At 41.2% G+C, this 22,946-nt stretch overlaps 1 protein-coding gene across 1 annotated transcript in view; it reads right to left on the bottom strand.

Annotated features, from left to right (window-relative positions):
- The window catches only part of SEC24D (SEC24 homolog D, COPII coat complex component), an 866,900-nt gene that overhangs the window by 661,299 nt on the left and 182,655 nt on the right, over positions 1–22,946 (bottom strand). The window lies entirely within an intron of this gene.

The raw sequence follows: 22,946 nt of genomic DNA, 5'->3' as shown, positions 1-22,946 counted from the left end.
AGTAGAAATAACTTTTATACATAATCAAGCAAATGTTACCCACTAGATAAAAACCAACATCCTCAAATGCTGGACTTATAAAAATCCTACTTAGACTAATATAAAATAAACCTAATCCAATGAAAAATCAAACAGTCATGAAATATCAACCCAAAATTCACATTTCAAGGTTTATAAAAACATGTGATTAATATAATGCTTGCTTAAATCTCAAACGAACATGTAGGCAAATGGAGACAAGTACACGGCGTTGTGGAAATAAATTGTTGCTTAACAAGTTTGACTTCAGTTCTGCTCTTGCCTGGAGTTCCTTTGGAGATTTCTTGGTGTGTGTTCCAGTGTGCCTTGTGGATTAGACTGCAACTAATGCCAAGCACTTGGTGAAGATCTGGAGGAGGGGCTGTGATAAGACTGAAGGGCAAGGCTCTGAATTGGAAATGACTGGAAACAAGCCAAAAGTACAGAAACCACCCGGATGTTTGGCAATCTTGATGTAGAGGTTGGCAACCAGGATATCTAGAAAGCACATACAATCATATGTCTTCAGGCAGGGCAAAATCACTTGCACCATGACTATTCAGAATGAGGTCTTCCAGATGTACAGCTTTTCTCCACTGAGATCCAGGTTTCGTCTGAGGTCCTTGTTTTGCTTTGGAACTAAAACAAATGTCAGATACATTCCAGATCCTCTCTGGTATGGAGGGACCTCGTGGATGGCTTTTCTTATCTAAGAGAATAACATCTTCTCTTTATGCTTTTATTTAGTTGGGTCATAGGTTCAGAAATAAGTACTGGGCTAGCTGCCTTGTGGGCAATTTTAAGCCTAGCCAGTTTCCCTTTTTTGTGCTTGACATTGATGGAGTCTGGCAGTGGCAGAAGCTGATAGGAAGGGGAGTGGGAAAAGGGTATTGTACAGCCTCTGAATACTATTTCTCTCTCAGCCAGTTGTCCTATGTGGTAGCCATCCATACAATTGAGTAGAGCAATACACTGCCCCGATTGCCCCCAAAGGTGAACAGTCAGGTAAGCCTTAAGGGACATTGGGATTTATCTGCCTGAGAAAGGGCTCTGAACCTTTTTTTTTCAGACCTTCTTGACCTCTTGTTCAGTTTTCTTTGAAGGGGCTGCCTTTGTCATGGCTACCTCTGTCCAAGAAAGAGTTAAAGGTTTGATGCAATGGTTTTTGAAACCATACAGAATTGGGCCCTTTCTGATCTTATTATAGGATGTTTGTGGTCACTCAAATCTGTCACCTATATGATAGAGTGTCTTATCCTTTTGCTTGCACCTCAGTAGTTTGGACAAAACCATTATAACAGGCATTGGTGAAGGATGTCATAAAATTATCTGCAAAGTTGCAAAGGCAAGGCCAGATATGATGCCTTAACATTATGCCCATTCCCACCACACAAGATGCTCCATCAGCTGTTATGTTACAGTTGCATAATGATATCAGTAGTATTCAGCATGGTACCCACAGTATTCTCCATCTGTTTTCTTGGCTCAGGCTTGGGTAGCTTTCACAAAGAGTCTAAAGTCTGTTCTGCTTAATCTCTTTGGAAGCAGTTCATGTGCATTCAGTGACTTCAGGGTACAAATACCCCAAGCATATGTGTACTTCTCATTCTCTGCAATCCATTAGATTCCTTGTTAGGCAGATGGACAGCAACTCCATCATCCAACAACTCTCTTTCAATGTCTGCTGCTACAACCATAGAGTCCACCAGTGGCACCCTTGGACCAGTGCTACCTAGCCTTAGGGGGAGAAACAATTTTGTCAGGCTTCTGAGGAACACCTTTGCTGGAATCTAGTTCCCACCATACCCTACTAGTGGCCAAATCTGTAAGATGGTTGGTAGGAATGACCACCCATGTCCCAGTGAGGGAAGAATGATAAGCCTCAAAAAGCAACTCCTTATCCTGAGTGCGTAGATAGTTTACCAAGACCCCTCTCTGGCACATCAATTTGAGGATTTTGCATAAGATGGCATATTTTGGACAGGGTTGGTAGATCTCCCCTCCCCAATTCAAGTCTATATTGGATGTTAAAGATTTAGCAGGGGAGTCTTTTTTCTCCTCTTGCAAATCCTTTTCCTGAGAATATCTATGGTGAGGGCTAGTCCAAATCTCCAGATAACTCAGACTCAATCTGTATCAGTTCCTGGAGTCTTTTTTCCCTGGTCTGCTCCAGCCTGAAGGACTGATTGTTGAGTGTCAGGGACTGCAATTGATATCACAGGAGGCTCTGCATGTGCCATCAGAGGAGTGAAAATCTAAAATTTCATTGCTTAGAATGCCAACCCTGCATCCATCAGCATTAGAAAGCCCTGACCCAGAGGTATGTCCAGTTCCACTGAAGAATAATTAAGTGGTGACAAAGAGGGAAACCTTGACACCAATGATCCAGAGCAACTCAAGATGGAGATCAATGTTAATGCATCGAACATTGAGAAAATTTAGGTTCATGGCCCATCTCATTGATATAAGATGTGATGCCCCTATATTGGCCCAGTAATCAAGCAGCCTTAGTCCTCACCACTGGCACTAGTGGGGGACACACACATTAAAGTACAATTTCCCTTAAGAGCACACAGAGATCACAATCAGACTGAGGCTGGTTTCTCCCTCTCTCTCTGGATCCCCAATAATACTCCCCATTGGCACAACTATAGGGTTGAGTCCTTAGCCAGGGTTCCAAGCCAAGTCCTCCCAACACTCTCTCTGTCCAACCAGTGCTTTGTGTCACTGCCCAAGTAGCTGGCACACACACACACACACACACACACACACACACACACACACACACACACACACACACACACACAGACAGACACACTTTGAGATTTGATTTATACACAAACACACACCTGGGAAAGGCTGGCAGGGCTTTACTAGCTATGCCCCCTTCTTCCCAGACCATAAGGTAGTTAGCACTGCCACCAGAACCCTTATCAGCTACTTTAAGGCCCTTCCCAAAGGGTGACCAATCTTACTATTATCCAAATGGTAAGTGTGACCAACAGCAAGACTACTGGAGTGGCCTATACAGTGTCACCAAATACATATGCAAGTACTCTAAGAGCTTAAATATCTCTAAATAAACCAGCCACAATTAAAAGACAATATTCAATAACTCAGCACAGTGACTATAGAGTTCATAATCACAGGAAATATTTTAAAACAACATTGCAGGACAGTCTCACAAATACAGAAAACATCTAAACTAATCTTTACTATATTCCTATCTATATCTAAGAGATATCACTGTACCCTAGACTTACTTACAGAGCAAGGCAAGTGTAGTGCTGATGATGAGTGCATGTTGTCAGATCCAAATACAAATAAAAAATGCACAGACTCACCCTCTGAGACAGTTCTTAAATTAATAATGCAGATTATTATTATACACTAAATGTGGTCACTGTAATCAATGTCAGGCGATTTTAGAACAAGATTTTATGGACACTGAGAACAGTTATCACATGAGAGTTAAGTTTAGGAAAGGTAATTGTCAAACTCAAAATGTAATATACATGGCTAAGTGTACCAAATGTCCTGGTTTCTACATTGGGAAGACGGGGAGATGTTTAAGGAATAGAATATATGACCATCTATATGCCATCAGAAAAGGAGATGGTAACAATGCGCTATATAGGCGCATAGAAAGGAACAATGAGTGTATCACCTTTAAATTTGCTATCTTGGAAAGTGTTAAGAGGAATATTAGGGGAAGAAATATTAAGCAGACTTTAGGGGAAAAAGAGGTAAGGTGGCAGATTTTACTGACTGCGATGCCACCAGGTATTAACAATAATATACCCATTAAACCCCTGAGAGAAGCCAGCGCATTGAGATAAAGGCATTCAGTATGAATGGAATGTTTTACAGTTAATGTATATATTACATAAGCAGTTCTTTGTGTTTTTGTTTTTTTAGTTGTAAGTATATTATTTACACATATATTAGGTTGTAGGAATGTTTACATAGTAGAGCTAATGTCGTACTGCTTTACAAATGAATTTAGTAGTGAGTAGGAAACACTTTTTAAATTCAGGTACATGAATATGTATATTTTAATGAAGTGGGAATGTGATTGGATGTGAGAATGTATTTAAAGAATAAGTGTCATTGTTATGTTGTTCTGATGAAGTCTATTTTATGTAGATGAAACCGCTTAACCAGTTTGCTAAAATAATAAACCATTGGATTTTAAGCTCGTGTTCTGGTGGTTCATGGTACTTTTCAACAGCATGGACAAGCATATTGACATCACTCCTGGGTTAGCTGGGATGACATCACTCTTTGTCACCTCCCTTCAGTTCCCAGGCTAACAGAAACTTAGAATTTAGCACCTCTGTGTCAGAGGTACATATCTCTCAGAAGTTTGCCTAGAATGGAAGTTGTAAAACAGTTAAACACTTTTGAAACCTAGTAATTATTTCTGTTTCCAGACAACAGGAAAACATCTACCTTTACTAATTGTGTCTGCTTGCTGCACTGAAACTGACTTTTTTATAGCCCATCGTAAACACTTTTAACTTATTTTCCTGAAGTTTTGCAAGTTAACTCTATGTTCCAACTTCTGCTATTAATGTAGTTTATATACATTTCTGTTCTTTTCCAGTAGGGTACACTGTGGTTACATTCTTGAAGCTCAGTACATAACATAAGGCTGAGCTCTCTCAACATAGGACTGGTAAGACCAGACAGGAGGAGAAGGTAACCACACACACCACTAACCCAGTCTCACATAGTACTATCACAACTTCAAATCATACACATAAATACACAAAGACATATTCGGAGGCTCTGATCAAAAATCTACCAAAACAGCAGAGGCCACCAAAGCAGACACCCAAACAACTGCCACCTCAGGACACAACACATGCAACACATAGACCACATAGTCAGTGTGCCAAACAGTCACAGCCCTTAAGGCCAAACACAATGCCAGACACACTCGTCATTGGTGACTCCATAGTCAGACACACTGACGTCCCGCTCACCAGATTGAACAAGGAAAAGGTCACAGTAAGCTGCCTGTCGGGCGCTAGAATCCATCACATAACGCAAGCACTCAGGTCTCTCAACAGCAGGTACAAGTATGACTCTGTCATTGTCCACGCTGGTGTGAACGACCTGAGACGTACTTCCTTGGACTACATGAAAAGAGACATAGAGGAGCTCTCTGATTATGTAGCCCAGGCAGGTATGACCCTGACCTTGAGCAGTATCCTACCTTCACCAAGAATGATGCCACAATACAGAGACAAGATGATCAGCTTTAATAATTGGCTTAAACTCTGGTGTCATTCAAAGGGGATCCAATATCTGTCTGCCTGGGATGACATGCTGGACAAGCCACGCTGCTTCAAGGGACGGCTTGCACCTGTCACCCTGGGCTTCCGGATATTGGCAAAGGCTCTGCCACCCCATAGTGCCTTTTTTAGGCAAGGCTCAAATTCTAAACCTACCACCCTAGAACACAAAAAAGGAAAAAAACTAAGGGTAATGCTGCTCAAAGCCAGAAGTCTCAACCTCAAGATGCATGCACTCGAGGCCCTTCTCAGTATGGAGAACATCGATGTCTGTGCTGTGACTGAAACCTGGTTCAAGGCTCCCGAGAGCACCCCGGCACTATCAGGCTTTACCTCTTATCATGCGTTCCGACCCCAAAATCCGGACAACACCAAGAAAGGGAGGGGTGTCTATATTCATCAAGAACACCCACACCTCAAGGTTGGTGGCAACGCACGATGCATCGGAGACCATCCAGGTGCAACTAACCATAGGCAAGACTGCTCTGCAATTTGTAGCATGTTACAGGCCACCCTCTCAATCTCAGGAACCTCACATAGCTTTCCTGAAAACACTGGAGAGGATAAATGTATCTCCAAACACCATCATACTAGGTGATTTCAACTACCCGAATATAGACTGGGATCACTTCTCTAGCCCCAACAATCTAGCCCAAAGGTTCCTAGAGTTCATAAACTCAAATGCCATGGAACAACTAGTCACCATTCCCACAAGAGGAGATAACATACTAGATCTCATCATCACGAACATGGGGTCACAATGTTCAACACCGGAAGTATACCCTTCACTGGTGAGATCAGACCATAAACTAATCTCACTGGAAGTCCACATCCCGCCCCCACCTGAGATAAAAAAGACCACAGTGAAGAACTTCTCAAAAGCCGACTTCACACTTCTAAAGGCTAGTGTGGTCTCTTTTATGGCCCCCGAGACTGCGGAAACCATTACTCAAGCTGCTGAATCACTTACAAATGCCTTCTACCAGCACCTACCGGACTGCATGGATCAAGCAATCCCAAACAAAACAAAGGCCCTTTGTACCAAAGGCAAGCATCCAGTTTGGTGGACCCCAGCCATAAACAAGCTCTATAACAAAAGGAGGAAGCTACTACAAGATAGAGCAAAATCCTTAAAAGGGAAAACACCCTTGATCATTATAAGTAAAAAATTAAGATCTCTCATAAAATCATCCAAGGCAAATTTTGAGAGAAAAGTCGCCAAGGACTCAAAGGACAATCATAAGGTCTTCTTTAGCTATGTTAGAAACCTGGGAGGAAACTCCCAGATATGCTCAGAATTAGTTCAAAATTATGTAAAAATCACTGAACCTACAGACATTGCCAACATACTGGCTGACAGGTTCAGTGCAAACTCCCCCCCCCCCAAAAGGTGAGATATCTATACCAGAGAATTATAGCCCCCCAAATATCTCAAACGCTCAGGTGAGAACTGCTCTCTCCAAGGCAAAAAACACAGCATCCATGGGACCAGATGGTGTCCCCGGATGTGTTAGGGCAGCTGTTTAATCTTAGCCTCACCTCAGGATACGTGCCTAAGGAGTGGGGTACAGCAACTGTGGTCCCACTTCACAAAGGAGGTGCCTCCACCGACCCGGGAAATTACCGTCCCATCAGCTTGACAAGCTTGATCTGCAAAGCTATGGAGAGGATCATAATGGAACTCATAAATAAAGACATAGGAGACTTGCAGACTTTGGATCCGACCCAGTTTGGCTTTGTCAAGGGCAGATCATGCCTTTTAAACCTGGTGGACTCTTTCGAAACAGTCACCAAGGCCATTGATGAGGGAAAGGCAGTCCACACAGCCTACCTCGACCTGGCAAAGGCTTTCGACACAATACCCCACTCAGTTATCATTGAAAAACTCATCAGCTTAAATGTAAACCCATACGTCACAAGATGGGTTGCAAATTGGCTAAGTGACAGAACCCACAGGGTCAGAGTTGCTGGCGCCATGTCAGACTCAAAGCCTGTTACAAGTGGTGTCCCACAGGGCTCAGTCCTGGGCCCTCTCCTGTTCGGCATCTACTTTTCAGAAGTACAAGCAAACACAGGAGGATTATGGCTGACAAAATTTGCAGATGACTGCAAACTGGGCGCCATAGTTGAGAACACATCTGACACAGATATCCTTCAGAAGGGTCTTATAGAAACGGAAAACTGGTGCCAGAACCATGGCCTAAAGTTAAACGCCAAAAAATGCATGGTCATACCCTTCGGGAAAAACAAGGTTACCCCTAGCTACCATATAGGCGGCAACCCACTAAGCACAGAAGAGGTTATCAGGGATCTGGGTACCCAGGTTGACAGTAACCTTTCATTTGATACTCACGTTGCCAAAGTAGTTAGGAAGACCTTCTACATTGCCCACCTGATCATGAAGGGATTTGCATCTAGATCAAGGGAAGTCATCGTCCCCCTGTACTCATCACTCATCAGGCCAATGATTGAGTACAATGCCCCATTCGGAATGTATCTGACACGACACCTGCAGCAACTGGAAAGGCCCCAAAAGTTCCTCACCAAAAGGATAAAGGGTCTCAAAAATATGTCCTATGCTGCCCGACTGAAGGAACTTCAGCTCTACTCAGTCGCTTACCGTCTGCTCAGAGGTGACCTGTGCCTGACATACAAGGCCATGTCCAACCCAGAATTGATGAACATGCTTCACCTCAAAAAATCTAGATCCCTCAGAACTACAAGAGCGGGAGACTTAAACCTTGACACGGTTATTAATAGGACGTGCTGGAGGGACAGATTCATCACCTAGAGACTCCCTATGCTGTGGAACAAAATCCCGGTACATGTGAGGCAGAGCACCTCGCTGGCTTTGTTCAAGAGAAATCTTGACCAATGGATGGGAGATCGCAGATATACCCCAGGGATTATCTCAGTGTTACTGCTTGACAGAGGCACAGCAAAATAATGGGCATAGTATCCTCCAAACTAAAGGGGTGGCGAAAGCCACAAAACTCTGGCTAGGCTTATAAATGCCCTTGGGCAGATAGCCTAGTATGAACCTATGAACCTATGAACATACAGTTCAACACACACTTCTGCACCAATAATTTAATATCCACATAAAATATAGTTCTGTTACATTTGTAAGACAAGCCTATGGATCATATTAATAATCACAAATGACATATGATTATTTACAAAATTCCAGATAGCTAGGCTGACAGCATTTCGGTTTGTCACATAAAATATGGACGTGAACATAGTCCATTGTATAAACACCTACTGCCATACCCCAAAGCACAGGTTTATTGGGATGGATAAAATCTTTGGCTCCTCTATGAAAACCAACAATCATTTGTTTCTCAATAAAATGGAAAGGATATCAGTGGTTTCCCTTAGAGAATTAATGAAGTCGGGACTGAATTAAGAATTTAAAATTTTTATATTCATATATGTTTAGATATTTACACAGAGAGGGTTCTTTTTTGCATTATGATAGATGAATAGATTAGTTTCCCACTTGCTCGCTAATATGTTTTCCAAAATACACACTACCTTTAAAAAAGTAGACAGCTTATAAATTTCAAGGCAATAAGCAGTAGTGGTGCCTGATTTTTACTTTTGTAGCTATGTAAGAAATTTTGAATGCCAATATCTGAAGGTATTTTTGTGCTTGAACTTAGTTTTTTTGGACATTTCGTTTATACTGAAAAAATAGAAGTGTATTAGTGTATTCCATACAAAAAAAAAAATCTTTTTTTTTTTTTTTTATATATTATTATTATTTAAGCACCACTGGAGGTGATAACTTACATAATTCTTTTTACTATGTTTTATTTTTTTCAAAACACTGATTTTTAATTTAATTGTATGGAATAACTGATAGGAAAACTGGTCGTGATTATTTGCCTCATTATTAATTATGTATTTGGCAGTCTGATGACCTTGAGAAAGCCTTTGGTTGAACCCCAGGTTCTTGGGTCTGTTGCAGGACGGAAGTGAAGCATTTTGCTAATGAAACTATAATAAATCTTCATTTCAAGAGTGCTGGATGTGTAGATATAATGTGTTATGTGAACTCTACTGAGTTTCCTTCCTGTGCACTTGGTGGTGTGTATAGATATATAAATACAAATACATAAAGTACTTTGGGGGAAAAGGAGGCATAAATATAGTACAGTTGTGTACACGTACCATAAATGTAGATGTTTGAGTGTATTCACTGTTGCAGTCATCACACGTGGGTTATCTGCCTGCAGGTAGCCCTCAGTCGGCCTGAATACCAGAGACTTAGTACTTCTGCGTCGGTTGCTGTCGCTTCAGTACTGACATCAGGCCATCAGGGGTATAAAAACTGGCAGCCGACGCCATTACATCAGTTTTTCTTGCCCCAAATGTCAGGAGCCCCCCAAATAGGGAGCAAAGTTCTGTGGGGAAAAACACCACCAGTAAAAAGTAAATACCAATAACCCAATAAGGGGTGAGTAATAGACATAGAGAGGATAGACCGAGAGAGAGAGAGAGAGAGAGAGCAAGGGGGCTGGAGGGTGGGAAACCAGGACTGCAACAGTGAATACACTCGAACATCTACATTTATGGTAACAGTACACAACTGTACTATGTTCTTCGTGTTTCACTGTTGCAGTCATCACACTTGGGTTGATTCCCAAAGCTGAAGAAAGGCAAGAAGAGTTAGGGCTGGCTAGTATGCCCTGCAGGACTGCTGTTGCAAAACCTGCCCCGGATTTGGAAAAGATAGGTAGGTGGTAATGCTTGGTGAAGGTGTGTACAGAACCCCAGGTAGCAGCTTCCAGAATGTCCTGGTAGGGACGCCCCTGAGGAATGCTGTAGAGGTAGAAGTTGCCCTAGTGGAATGTGTGCTGACCCCCTGAGGGGTCGGTTTCCCATGGTGTTTGTAGCGGAAATTGCTTGTTTTGAAATGGCCTTGCCTTCTGCCCCTGGTGCAAAACTGACTAGTAACTGGTCAGATTTTCTGAAGGCTTAAGTCCTATCCAGGTAGAATCTGAGCTGCCTGTGCACATCCAAGGAGTGCAGTATACTTTCCCCTTTACTTTAAGGATTAGGGAAGAAGGTTGGCAAATGGATAGATTGGTTGGGAGCCACACTGGACACCACTTTTGGCATAAAGGAAGGGTTAGTCCTGATGGAGACCCTGTCAGCATGAAAAATAATGAAGGGTTCCACAGCCATAAGTGCTTGTAGCTCAGACACTCTTCTAGCTGAAGTGATGGCCAGAAGCAAGGCTGTTTTCCAAAAGAAAAATTTTAACTCTGCTGATGCTGCAGGCTCAAAGGGGGGTAGCGTGAGGTTTTCCAGTACAAAGTTAAGGTCCCAAGCAGGGGTGGGTGCTCTCCTTGGTTGCCTTAGGTTGTTTGCCCCTCTCAGGAACTGCTTGATGAGAGGGTGAGAGAAAAGAGGTGGCTCAGTGTTGTAATGAGCAGAGATGGCAGAGGCTTGGATCTTAATGGAGGAGAAGGATAGGCCTCTGTGGACTAGATCTCTTAGGTAATCCAGGATTAGAGGTAAGGAGGGCAGTGCTGTGTCCTCTCCTTTAGACTGAATCCAGGAATAATACCTTTTCCACTTATCAGCATAGGATTTCCTTGTACTGGGTCTTCTGGCTTCAAGAATGACGTCCAGCATCTGCTTGCTTAGGCTGGTCACTGAGGGAGAATTCAAGGAATAAGCCAGGCTGCAAGATTCAGGGTTTGCAGTTACGGATGCAGGATCTGTCCCTCCTGCTGGGTGAGGAGGGTTGGGATCTGGGGTAGGTGCCACAGGATTGCCCTTGATTTGTCCCATCTTATCTTAAGTAATATTCTTGTGAGAAGAGGCAGAGGGGGAAATGCATAGATTGAGAGGTTTACCCACTGGAAGGATAGGGCATCCACTTTCCAGGTCCTGCTGTGAGGTGTCCTGGTGCAGCATTTGCTGAGCTGGTGATTGTAGGGGGAGGCAAAAAGGTCCACCTCTGGGGTCTCCCCCACTTCAGGGTTAGAAGGATGAAGGTGCTGGGGTCTAATTGCCACTTGTGTGGGTCTAGTAGATTTCTGCTTAAGTCGGCTACCAGAGAGTTTTGCTTCTCTGGCAGGAACTGAGCTTGCAGATGAATCTGCATGTCCAAGGCCATGTTCCACAGGGCCATGGCTATCCTGCAGAGTGGGTAAGAGTGGGATCCCCCCTGCTTGTTGATGTACCACATAACTGTGGTGTTGTCTGTTTCTATTAGCAGGGGTCCTGGTGAGAGTAGGGATGTGAAAGCTGTCAGAGCATGCTGAACAGCTAGCATCTCTTTGGTTGATGTGCAGATGAATTTGACTTGGGCTCCAATGGCCCTGAATGCACTTATCATCCAAATGTGCCCCCCAGGCATAGTCTGATGCATCTGTGGTTAGGGTCTGGGCGGCATGGGGTTGAGTAAAGTGAAGTCCCTTGTTGTAGCTGCATGCTGCTGCCCACCAAACAAACTCTATCCTTAGACATGGTACGACTGTTTCCAGATCATGAGAATGTTGGCACCAAAAACTTTTTAAGTACCAATGAAGTTTCCTCATATGCAGTTTGGCATATGGAATTAGTAGAATGCAAGAGGCCATGAATCCTAGGGCCTGCAGGATTTTCCTTGTGGATAGCTGGGTTCTGGTGGCCATTTGAGTGAAGTAGCCTGTCCCAGGAATACAATCATTTCACTGGGGATTAGTTTTGATTTCTTTTCGTTGATAGTGTACCCTAGGGAGGTTAGAAGGTTCTTTACAAATGTCAGGTGCTGCAAAAGCTTTTCCTGACTGTCTGCCTGAATCAGGCAATCATTCAAGTACTGGTAAATTAGAATCCTTCTCTGTCTGCAATAGGCAATGGCTGGAGCAAGGCATTTTGTGAAGACTCTGGGAGCAGTGGATAAGCCAAAGGGAAGTGCAGAGAATTGATAATGCATAGATCCTGCCCTGAAACGTAGGTACTTTCTGCACTGATAGGGATGTACAGATAGGCTTCTTTTCGATCTAGGGTGGCTAACCAGGCATCCTTGGACAGCATAGGAAGAAGCTGCTGAAGGGTAAGCATTTTGAATTTTGGTACCACCAGGAAGGTGTTTAGAATGGAAAGATCTAGGAGTGGACGCCAAGTGCCCTCTTTTCTGGGTACCAGAAAAAGTCTGGAATAAAATCCTTGACCTGTTTCTTCTGCAGGAACAGGATGAATTGCCCTTATGGAGAACAGGGATTGAACTTGTTTTTTTTGCCTCTGCCCACTGGTTTGGAGGAAGGTCTGGGAACCCTTTTGGGGTTGGCAGTGATTGGAAGTAAAATTTGTACCTCTGGGATACAATGTTGAGGACCCATCAGTCTTTGGTGATGGAGGTCCAGTTTTTTGCATGATGGGCAAGTTTTCCTTCTTGGGGCACGAGCAATTGGGCAGAGGTGAGGAGTGGAGTTGAGAAGTCATTGTGAATTCTTTCCGTAAGGGGTTGGCTTATCACTCCCTGTTTTAGAAGTGGAGTCACTCCATTGCTTAGATCTCTGCATACCCTGAGACTGTAATCTGGGGGGGGGGGGTCTGTTTCCCCTGGGTCTAGTTTGAGATGGCCTTGAGGGGGCTGGAAAGGCCCAATGTTTCAAGGGGCAATGCCTACTGAATCTTGGAGGCTGCACTTGCAAAACATCTTTGACTGTCTCCATAGACTTAGCTTTCTCTTCCATCTTTTTTAGGACCTCTTCTGCTTTGGTGCCAAACAGATTGTCCTTGTTCAAAGGAGAGTCTAGTAATTTTGATTTGACATGGTCTGGCAAGGTCTGTTCCTTAAGCCAATCATGCCTTCTCAGTACAGAATCAGTGATCCTGCAAGAAGCTTCTAGGGCGTCAAAGCCACATTGCAAGGTATCCTTGCTGACGTGGCTTCCAGAAAGCATAAGCTCTTGTAATTCTTTATTTTCTGCACAGTCTGTAAAGGTAGATAATTTTTGCTTAAGTTGCATTACATGATGCTGGTATTTCAGCATGTGAAACTGGCAATTCAATGCCCTAATGGCAAGAGTTGCAGAGGTGCATACTTTTTTACCCCATCTGTCTAAAGCTCGGGAATCCCTGTCCGAAGGGGTGGGATACTTATCTGCAGTTGCTTTTATACCTTTAGGTCCCTGGGAAATTACCTCTGGGTCAGCAGTAGGATTTTTGAAAAGAAATTTGTGAGAGTCAGGGACTCTGTAGTACCTGTCTGGTTTCCTAGGAGCAGGGGGTAAAGTATCAGGAGTTAGACTGGATTCCATAAAGACATCATCACAACATCCAGAACAGCAGGGGTTGCTAAAGGTCTATGTTGAGGTAAATCTAAAAATTCTCTGAGTCTCTTTTTGGACTGAAGATAATCCTGGCATTCCCAGTGGAAATGCTCTCTTAAAGTATGAAGGGTTTCACCAAAAGAAAAATCCTCTGGAGGGGAAGCAGAGGGAATGAATTCCTCTGCATCTGAATCCTCATAAGCAGATAAAGGCATGTCTTCATAATCAGAAACCTCAGAGTCATCGGACTCTTGGTCAGTTAAAGCTACTGGGGACAGTTCTCTTTTTCTCTTAGCAGGGGAAGGCTGGCTTCCCCTAATCAGCATAATCAGATCTTCTGCCATTTTAAGCATTTGATTTTGTGGCAAGGAAGCAGGTGCTTGAGTTTGGGTCATCGATTTTTAGGCGTAGCTCGTACTCTTCGCCTTAGAAACTTGGTAGTTTTAGACAGAACTGAAGACGCAAAAGAATTTGTCGGTTTGTGTCAAATATTGATAATGCGAAAAACTTCCTCAGAGGATGGTACCTGCACAGCAACTCTGGGCCCATCCAAGGTAGAGACATCTGCAGGTTCCATAGCCAAAGAAGAGTCTCGCTGCATACCGGACTACGAACGGGTCTCTGTAGCGGCTTGCGAATCCATAGAAGCGGGCATCAGGGGCTGCAAAAGCACCTCACTGAGTACTGGCAAATGTCTACTAGCTTAATGAAAGTGTTATCGGCAGTTTTGAACCCGTGTGGTCTGTCTCTGCCTTTATCTTTACATTTTTTCAGAAGATCGGTAGTCGGATGGCTTACCAAAGCCCTTTTGGAACACGAAGATCGAGAGCGAAAGAATTTAGCAACAATAAGGGCCTGACGGCGAATAGTTCGGGCATTGAACAAGGCACAAAGCTGACAGTGAGGTACGTCATGGTCTGGGCCTAAACAGGTGACGCAGTAAGAAGGGAAATCTTAGTGTGGTATTTGCTTTCCAAAGGCGAGACAATTGTTAACTTTTTCTGACATCGGTCAGAGCAAGAAAAAAAGATCCCCAGCGGGGTACTTAGCTTTAGAAGACTTCAGGATGATTCAATTCAGAAAAGAAAACTCAGGTAGCGGCCAACCGGCACTCGTGCAAACTGCTTCTGCTTCAGGCTTCTTGGCAAGAAAGACTGATGTAATGGTGTCTGCTGCCTGTTTTTATACCCCTGACGACCTGACGTCAGTACTGAAATGACAGCAACCGACGCAGAAATACTAAGTTTCTGGTATTCGGGCCGAATGAGGGCTACCTGCAGGCAGATAACCCAAGTGTGATGACTGCAACAGTGAAACACAAAGAACATCAGTAATAAATTTAGTAGCACATAGCTGCAAGGCACAGATGGTCCAGCCCATCGATATTGGTGACAAAAGAGACCTGAGGGCAGTCAGTACAAAAGGGAATTACAAGAGAATTTTTTTTGGAAGGAGCTCAAGGCAAGGAGCACCAGCATGAAGCCAAATCAGATCCAACAAGCAGCTCACTTTCCATTAATCAGATCAAACAGACTAGATGAAACAGGATGCTCCATGTTTTGCCAATGCTCACACAGACTATAACGTTCTTCATGCCGAACACTGCTGCAGTAGCCTTAGCTATATGGGTTATATTCTGCCAAGAATATAACAGCTGGCTGGCTTCCGAAGCTTCAGAGTGTCTTTCATGTGCCCAAACAGCTTGAACTGAGCTGACTGAAAGACAGATTTGGGTGCAAAGCCCTTCAGAGCTTTACTGCTGCTAAAGAATACACTCATCTGAGGTTTTTGAGGATCAACAGTCAGCTTGTGCTTTTCTTTGCTGGCAGTTCTATTTGGGAAAAAACTTCCATTTTTTTTTAATTTGTTGATGTCTTATTACTTTCCTTTTCAGGAAAGGTATTCTAAAGCTAGGAGCGTTGTAATTTAACGGATTATCTTGAGACTGCAATGTTCTTTTAAATGGAGTACTTGTTTCTTTCTTTTAAATGGAGTACTTGTTTCTTTCTGTTAGTTTTAAAGTAGTGTATACCAACTGAAAATTATATTTTCTGTGGAGAAATTGTGTTTATTTTTCCACTGTGGGGCAGCCTTAGTGTTTTAGATATGCTTTTTTACTGTGTTATTTTCTGTCAAAAAAGTAACTTTTGTGGACTGCTAGTTTTACTGGCATTTGCTGCTCATCTTCCCCAGGAAAGATGCACCATTTTCGGCTTCACCACGGAATAGTTTACCCGTCCCACAGTGGGTCCTTCATTCATCCACAAAAAGAAAAAGTTAAGCAAACAGCTTTTGCCACCACAGCGGACTAGCAATTTGCCTCAACTCCTAAGAAACAGAAAACCAATTATGTATCTACTCCTCAAATTTCTTTGTAAAAGAGTAGTTTAATGGGACTGGCTCAGGGTTTAATTCCAGCTACAGAACGTCTTGCAAAATAGTTTCTGGAATAAGAAAGATGGATTCCTCTTTTCCTGAAGAGTTTAAAAATTCCAAATCTGAACAAGAAGATGCAGGGACAGATTCTGGATGTTGTTCTCAGATTTTTGACTCAGACTTAGAGAAGAGCACAGTTTCTGATTCTCCCTGTGGAGATTTCTCTTTGTCTGAGACAATTGCTAGAATGTCCCAGTGTTTTCAGTGGGAGAACACTGAGGTTTTCTCAGTCTCTCAGAAAATGCTACAGTTTTGTACAGAAAGATTTTCCAGAATCTACACCCATCCCTCCTGTCACCTTTATAGGATATGTCTTACAACCTGCAATTTTCTTGACAGTAAGTCAGCTGTCCCTAAAAAAAGCAGGTAGGATGTATGAAGTTCTCCAGTCTTTTACAATTTTGTATACTATTCCCAAACTTGACCTAGCAGTTAAAGCCTTAATCAATTCCATTGCTGCTAAGCACTTAGTTAATGCCAATCCTACTATTTCTAGTAAGGATGGGAAAATTATTGATAGATAAGGGAAAAAAGTGTATACTTCTGCTACTTCGATTTTCAGAATTTTGAATTGTCAGGCTTACGTGTCAATGTTTGTTCTGACAAATTACGAAAGTATGAGAAATGTTTTATGCATGGTTGCATGACAAATGTTTTATGTATGGTTTCTTCTTGTGAAGAAAAAGTATGCTTTAAATTGTTTGCAGTATGTGTGTAGGATTCTGTTGATATTTATTCAAGGACTATGGCCACTGGTACTGTTTTAAGGGGGGTTTGTTTGGTTGTATTCTCAGAACCTCCCAGATGATCTAAAAATGAATTATCCCCTTGGATAGAGATTTGGTGCTTGGCCCCTCTGCTGCACAAGAAATCCAAAAGTGTGATGACAGGGAGGAGCTGATCCACGCCATCTCTAAGAATTCAAAGCCCTCCTTTTCAAAATTGTCCAAGGGATTTTCTATCTCCTCAGCCAATTCTTTGGAGAAAACAAGATAAACAGCTTCAACAGAATTCAAGTAAACAGACATTCAAGAAGAAATGACGGGGGGGGGGGGGTCAAAAATAAGTCTCAAACTTCCCAAAACCAAGAACAGTCCAAGTCTAAATGACTATTCAAAAGACCTTGTGACCCCCTCCCACCCTGGCCCCTTTTCTGTTCCAGAAAGTCTGAATCTTCATTTTTCTCTTTGGCAACTAATTATTTCAAATACATTCTGAAGCTCATTCAACAAGGTTAAAAATGGCAGTGAGAGGAAATTCATAGGTTCATAAGTGTGTACTACGCTAATGGCACTAGAGCCTTTACAAGCCTAGCCCCAAACAAATTGCCCAGGAACTGTGCCACCCGATGTTAGTTCACAGTGCCCCATCCAGTAGGGCAACTGGAATGATCCCTGGAGTGAACTTTCTGTTACCCATCCACTCGACAAGATTTCTCTTGAAGAGGGCCAGGGAGGTGTTCTGCTGGACATGAATGGGAAGTTTATTCCAGAGTATGGGCAGTCTTTGGAAGATTAACCTGCCCCCTTCAGCATGTTCTGTTAATTGTGATAATGAGATTGTGATCTCTGGAAACTGTGGTGCGGGGGGACTGGGATTTCCTTAGGTGTAGCATTTCAAGTAGGGCTGGGTTGGACATGGCTTTGTAAGTCAAGCAGAGATCACCTCTAAGTAGACAATAAGAGACAGAGAACAGTTGAAGTTTCTTGAGTCTGTCATGTAGGACATGTGTTTAAGGCCTAGCATCCTTTCTGTAAGGTACTTTTCTGGCCTCTCCAGCTGTTGTAGGTGTCTGGTCAGGTACATGCCAAATGGGGCATTATATTCAATGACTGGTCTAATGAGGAATAAGTAGAGAGGGATGATGACCCCTTGCTTCCTCGATGCAAAACCTTTGGTTATAAGATGTGCCACATAGAAGGATTTTTTGACCACTGTGGCAATGTGGTGGTCGAATGTGAGGTGGCTTTCGACCTAGGTGCCCAGATCTCTTACCCAGTGTTCAGTGGGCTCCCATCAACATGGTAATTTGTGGGAACTAGTTTTTTCCAAAGGGGATGATATAGCATTTTTTGGCGTTAGGCTTCAGGCCATGGTTCCGACACAAGTCACTGGTCTCAGAGCGGCCCTTTTGTAGGATGTCTGCATCACTTGGGGAGTTGATAATGACTCCTCGCTTGCAGTCATCAGTGAACTTGGTCCACCAAAGTCTTTCTGTGTTGGCCTGGACTTCTGAGAAGTAGATGCCAAACCGGAGAGGGCCCAGGACCGAGCCCTGTGGGACTCTACTCATTACTAGTCGACAGTCAGACTTGGAATCCGCAACTTTCACTCTGTGGGTCCTGTCTATGAGTCAATTTGCAACCCACCTAGTGATGTAAGTATTGATGCCTAGTTTGGTGAATTTATCAAGGATACCAGAGTGGGGAATGGTATCAAAGGCCCTGGCCAGGTCGAGGTAGGCTGTATGCTCTGCCCTACCCTCATCCACAGCCTTGGCGACTGCCTCAAAGAAGTCAACCAGGTTCAGCAGGCAGGATCTCCCCTTGACAAAGCCTAACTGTGTGGGGTCAAGAGTTTGGAGATTGTCTATATCTTTGTTAAGCACGTCCATGATGATGTGCTTCAAAGCTTTGCATACCAGACTCGTCAGGCTAATGGGGTGATAGTTCCCAGGGTCTGTAGTTGCTCCCCCTTTATGGAGTGGGATGACTGTAGCAGTGCGCCTTTGTTAGGGACATAGCCCGAGGTAAGGCTGTGATTGAAGATGGCACACAGATGTGGTGCCAGTTCATTTTGTAGCTGATGTAGGATGCAGCCAGGGATATTATCAGGTACCATGGACTCTGTATTATTGGCTTTGGACAATGCAGCTTTTACCTATGCCACAGAAATTGTGGGTACCAGGCTTTATTCTAGTATTGTGATAGGGCCCTTTGGGGGGGGGTAAAGTTGGCATTGAATCTGTTGGCCAGCATGTTGGCTATATCTGTTGACTCAGTATAGGAGTTGCCATTGTGCAATTTGGAAGTTTGAGGACTGTTTGCTTTTATGCTATATTTCTTTTTATTAAAAGTCTTGGCTTCATTACTCAAGTGGACATCAGGAGTTTCAACAGTGTTTGCTCTTTATCATATGCTGTCTCAAGGAGTGACAGAACAAGTTCCTCCCTTCCCAGGTCAGGAAGGGGTTTTATTAAAGGATGTTCCTACTGCCAAAGATAGAAAATGTTTGGAGAACAGTTCTGAATCTTTCTATCCTAAACCTGTTTGTGATGGTGCCTAAATTCAAAATGTTGTCACTTCACAACTTGTTACCTTTTCTTCCTCTTTCAAGTTTTTTGATAACATTAGACTTAAAAGATGCTCATCATCACTTCTCTATTCATACAGACTTTAGATGTTTAAGGTTCTGTGTGTCTGAATCACATCATCAGTTCTCTACCTTACTCTTTGGACTACCCTCTGCACCAAGAGTTTTCACAAAATGTCCTGCTCTGATTATAGCTCATTACAGGCTACAGGGTATCCACATTTTTAAACATTTAGACAGCTTTTCAAGGTGTCAGGAATATCTCTCGAGTGAGAGATCTCTTGCATGAACTGAGATTCCAAGAGAACAGTCAAAAAACTTTCTAGACAGACACAGGATTGTGTATCTGGGATGTCAACTAGACACTTCAGTTCAAAGTGCTTTTCTTCCACAGGAAAAAAAAAGATCTATAGATCTATTTCTAACGTTTTCCAGTCAAACTTTGGTCACTGTGAGGGAAAACCTCAAGATTTTCGGTCTCATATCATATATGACCTTTTATGATACCCCTGGTAAGACTCCACATGAGAAACATATTCTCGTATCTGAAATCCCTGTGCACTGTGCATTCACTGATATAAACTACTGAAGACAGAGATGTTCAGCAAGATGGAAATTCGAACATCCATGTTTCAAATTTCCATCTGAGAAGATTCTCTTTTCCACCTTTTAATAGTAAACATTTGATCCAATAAGAACATTAATGATACCAAAATAAAATAAGACTGAACTAAATAGTAAACTCTTTGCTGATGATATTTTACAACAGGAAATATAGAACATTCATTAAAACACGTAATTAGTCCTATGAGTCAGTTTGAAGCAATCTCAAACTTAAGATTAAATCAAACTAAAACAAGTACATTATTAATTAATAAAAAAATTTACAAAAATCATACAAAAATATTTTAACTTAATTTGGAATAGCATCAAATTAAATACCATGGTATAACCATTATGTTTAATAGTAAAGAAATAATATAAACAAACTTTCAACAGGCTGTTGATATAATTTCAAGTTTAGTCACAAATTGGAACAAATTCTTGTTCACCATGGAAGAATGATTAATGCTTATTAAGATGGTAATTCTCCCTTAAATAATGTTCATCTTACAATTTTTAGTACTATCTCCACCAAATAAAATTGATGAAGAAGATAAATAATATTCTACTTAAATTTTTTGGCATCCTAATAACCAAGAATTTCTTTTGATTGGCAAAGAAAAAGTAGGGATAATGGTGGAATAGGATTCCTTGATATTCAAATGGATGCTACTCCAACAATTCTAAAAGTTATACCATTGTGGATAAATTCATGTTATGACTCAAAATGGAAACAAATACATCAAGAAATATTATTATTAAATAATAAATATATCATAACCAGTAATAAACAAATAATACCTAACAGTTTTATCTGGCTATTAAAAGATTTTTGCTTAAATTGTATTTTACCCTTCTCAAATTTCCTATTTAAATAACATAATTTCCTCTTTCCAAAAGTTCACATATTCTAGCCATTGTATTAAAGACGTAATATTTTCTGTGTTTCCAACTGCATATACAAATGACTGCTTAGAAATTTATATCTTAAACAAAATGCTAGTACTGAAATAACAATCTAATTTAATTTACTGGCATCAGTTCTTAAATGGTACTCATCCTGTTGAAAATTTAAGGTCCATATACAATCAAGATTCTGAGAACTGGTTAATTTTACAAATAAATTATAGACTTTGTGAACACAGAGGTAAATACGATATTTAACCTAGATATGAAATTGTTCCCCAAATTATTGGAATTCTTAATAAATATCAATAATAATGCACTGAAAAATAAATCATATTTGTCGCAAATTCATTAAATTCTTAAGTTAGATTTCACATATCCATATTTAGACAATTCCTATTGGAACTACTCTTCAAAAATTAACAATGAAGACTTCTCTGAAAAATACAATAAATTAATATTAAAATCTACAGATAAAACTATATCTTCATTATGTTAGAAATTTTTCACTTGAAAGTTTTTACACAGAGGTTCTGCTACTCCTAACAAAATTACAATTATGTACACATCAAATAGAATTAAATGTGTACTGTGTACTATGTTCTTCATCTGTAAATATGTTGTAAGTAATTGCTATGTAAATTGTTAATCGCTATGTAATCCAATGCAACTACTGTCTATTTTAACTGTGGAGCTTTTCTCCCTGGGCCTCTGCTGAAAATGGACCTACGTCCAGTCGGACACTCTGGGTCAACAAATATAAATAAATAAATAAATGCTGGAGATGTGATTTTGAAATAATACTTGATTGGACGCATGTGGTATATGAATGTGAAGTCATCTCCCCTTTTTGGAAAGTAATTAATAACTTTATTCAAGCTCTATGATAGATGTAATTAATACTTCTTAAATCTTTAGTTGTATTTAATGTTCCTATTCCTGAGATAATTGCAAAAACCCAAGTGCCTCTTCTTTGTTCTATTCTTGCTATAGTCAGAAAAGTAATTACTAAAAAATTGGAAATGTAAAGTTACCCCCTCTAATGTTGACTTTATTAGTATGGCAAAAACTGTTTGCAGTAGTGAGCTGCCTACTATAAAGATGAGAACTTCTAATATTACACATTCATATAAATCTTGGCTTAAACTTATAGACTTGCTTGAAAAATATTAATTGCAGTTGATGTATAACATTGATATATTGACCAGCTGGGGACCTACATAAATAGTTGTTTGTTTTATAATTGATTTATTTATTGTTTTAAAACCAAATAAAAATTAAGGAAAAAAAGAAAATCAGTGTACTGTTCATTTACTAGCAGTAAGCCTATAGGTGTTTCCACTCCGTCTAGGGAATTAAATGGAACATATAATTGTGACAGGATAACCGATTCTGCTTCATTCTACTTTCCCAGTTATAGATGAGAAACATAATAAGCATGAAAAAACACGGTATCTGTAATACAAGCTAGATTCCAATTGATTGTTTTTTCATGTGTATTCAGTGAAACTAAGAGTTGATCTGTACAATTCTGAAATTCAAAGCAGTCAATTTTAGCACTATAAAGCAAGTCAGCAAAAGTATGCAGTGTAAAACAGTCACAATGCTTATATGCAAATACCAATATTTTAAGGCTCAGCAGTGTGAGAAAGCACATGTATAAATAACATCTCCAAAATAACGCAGACATAGCACAAAAATAAGGCTACTATAGAATATATACTTCGCTTTAAGAGAATAGTATTATACCTTCTTTGAAATTAATAGAACATATTATAAAGTGTATGGCAGATAGTAATCAACAAACTTAAATGATGAAATACAATAATCACCAGTCTAGTCACTCTTTCTAGGTTTCCATGTACAATACATTCAAGTAAAAACTCCTTTTCAGAATGTTTACATCACCTGTCTTGCTCTGGTAAAGTCTAGTGAATGCCTCATTCAGAGCTAATACTGCTCCTTCTTGACAGGAATGACAAAATACTGTAAACGTATATATATTTTCAAAGCACAAATTTAAAATAAGTGGTACAAACAAAAATGACAGACATTACTGGATTTGAAAACAATCCATCATAAGTGGTGGATA

This window comes from Protopterus annectens, chromosome 2.part0 (assembly GCF_019279795.1).
Source record: "Protopterus annectens isolate FY-2018-M chromosome 2.part0, PAN1.0, whole genome shotgun sequence".
Classification (NCBI taxonomy): domain Eukaryota; kingdom Metazoa; phylum Chordata; order Ceratodontiformes; family Protopteridae; genus Protopterus; species Protopterus annectens.
Note: the sequence above shows the minus strand (reverse complement) of the source record. Positions and strands in the feature narration are given on the sequence as shown.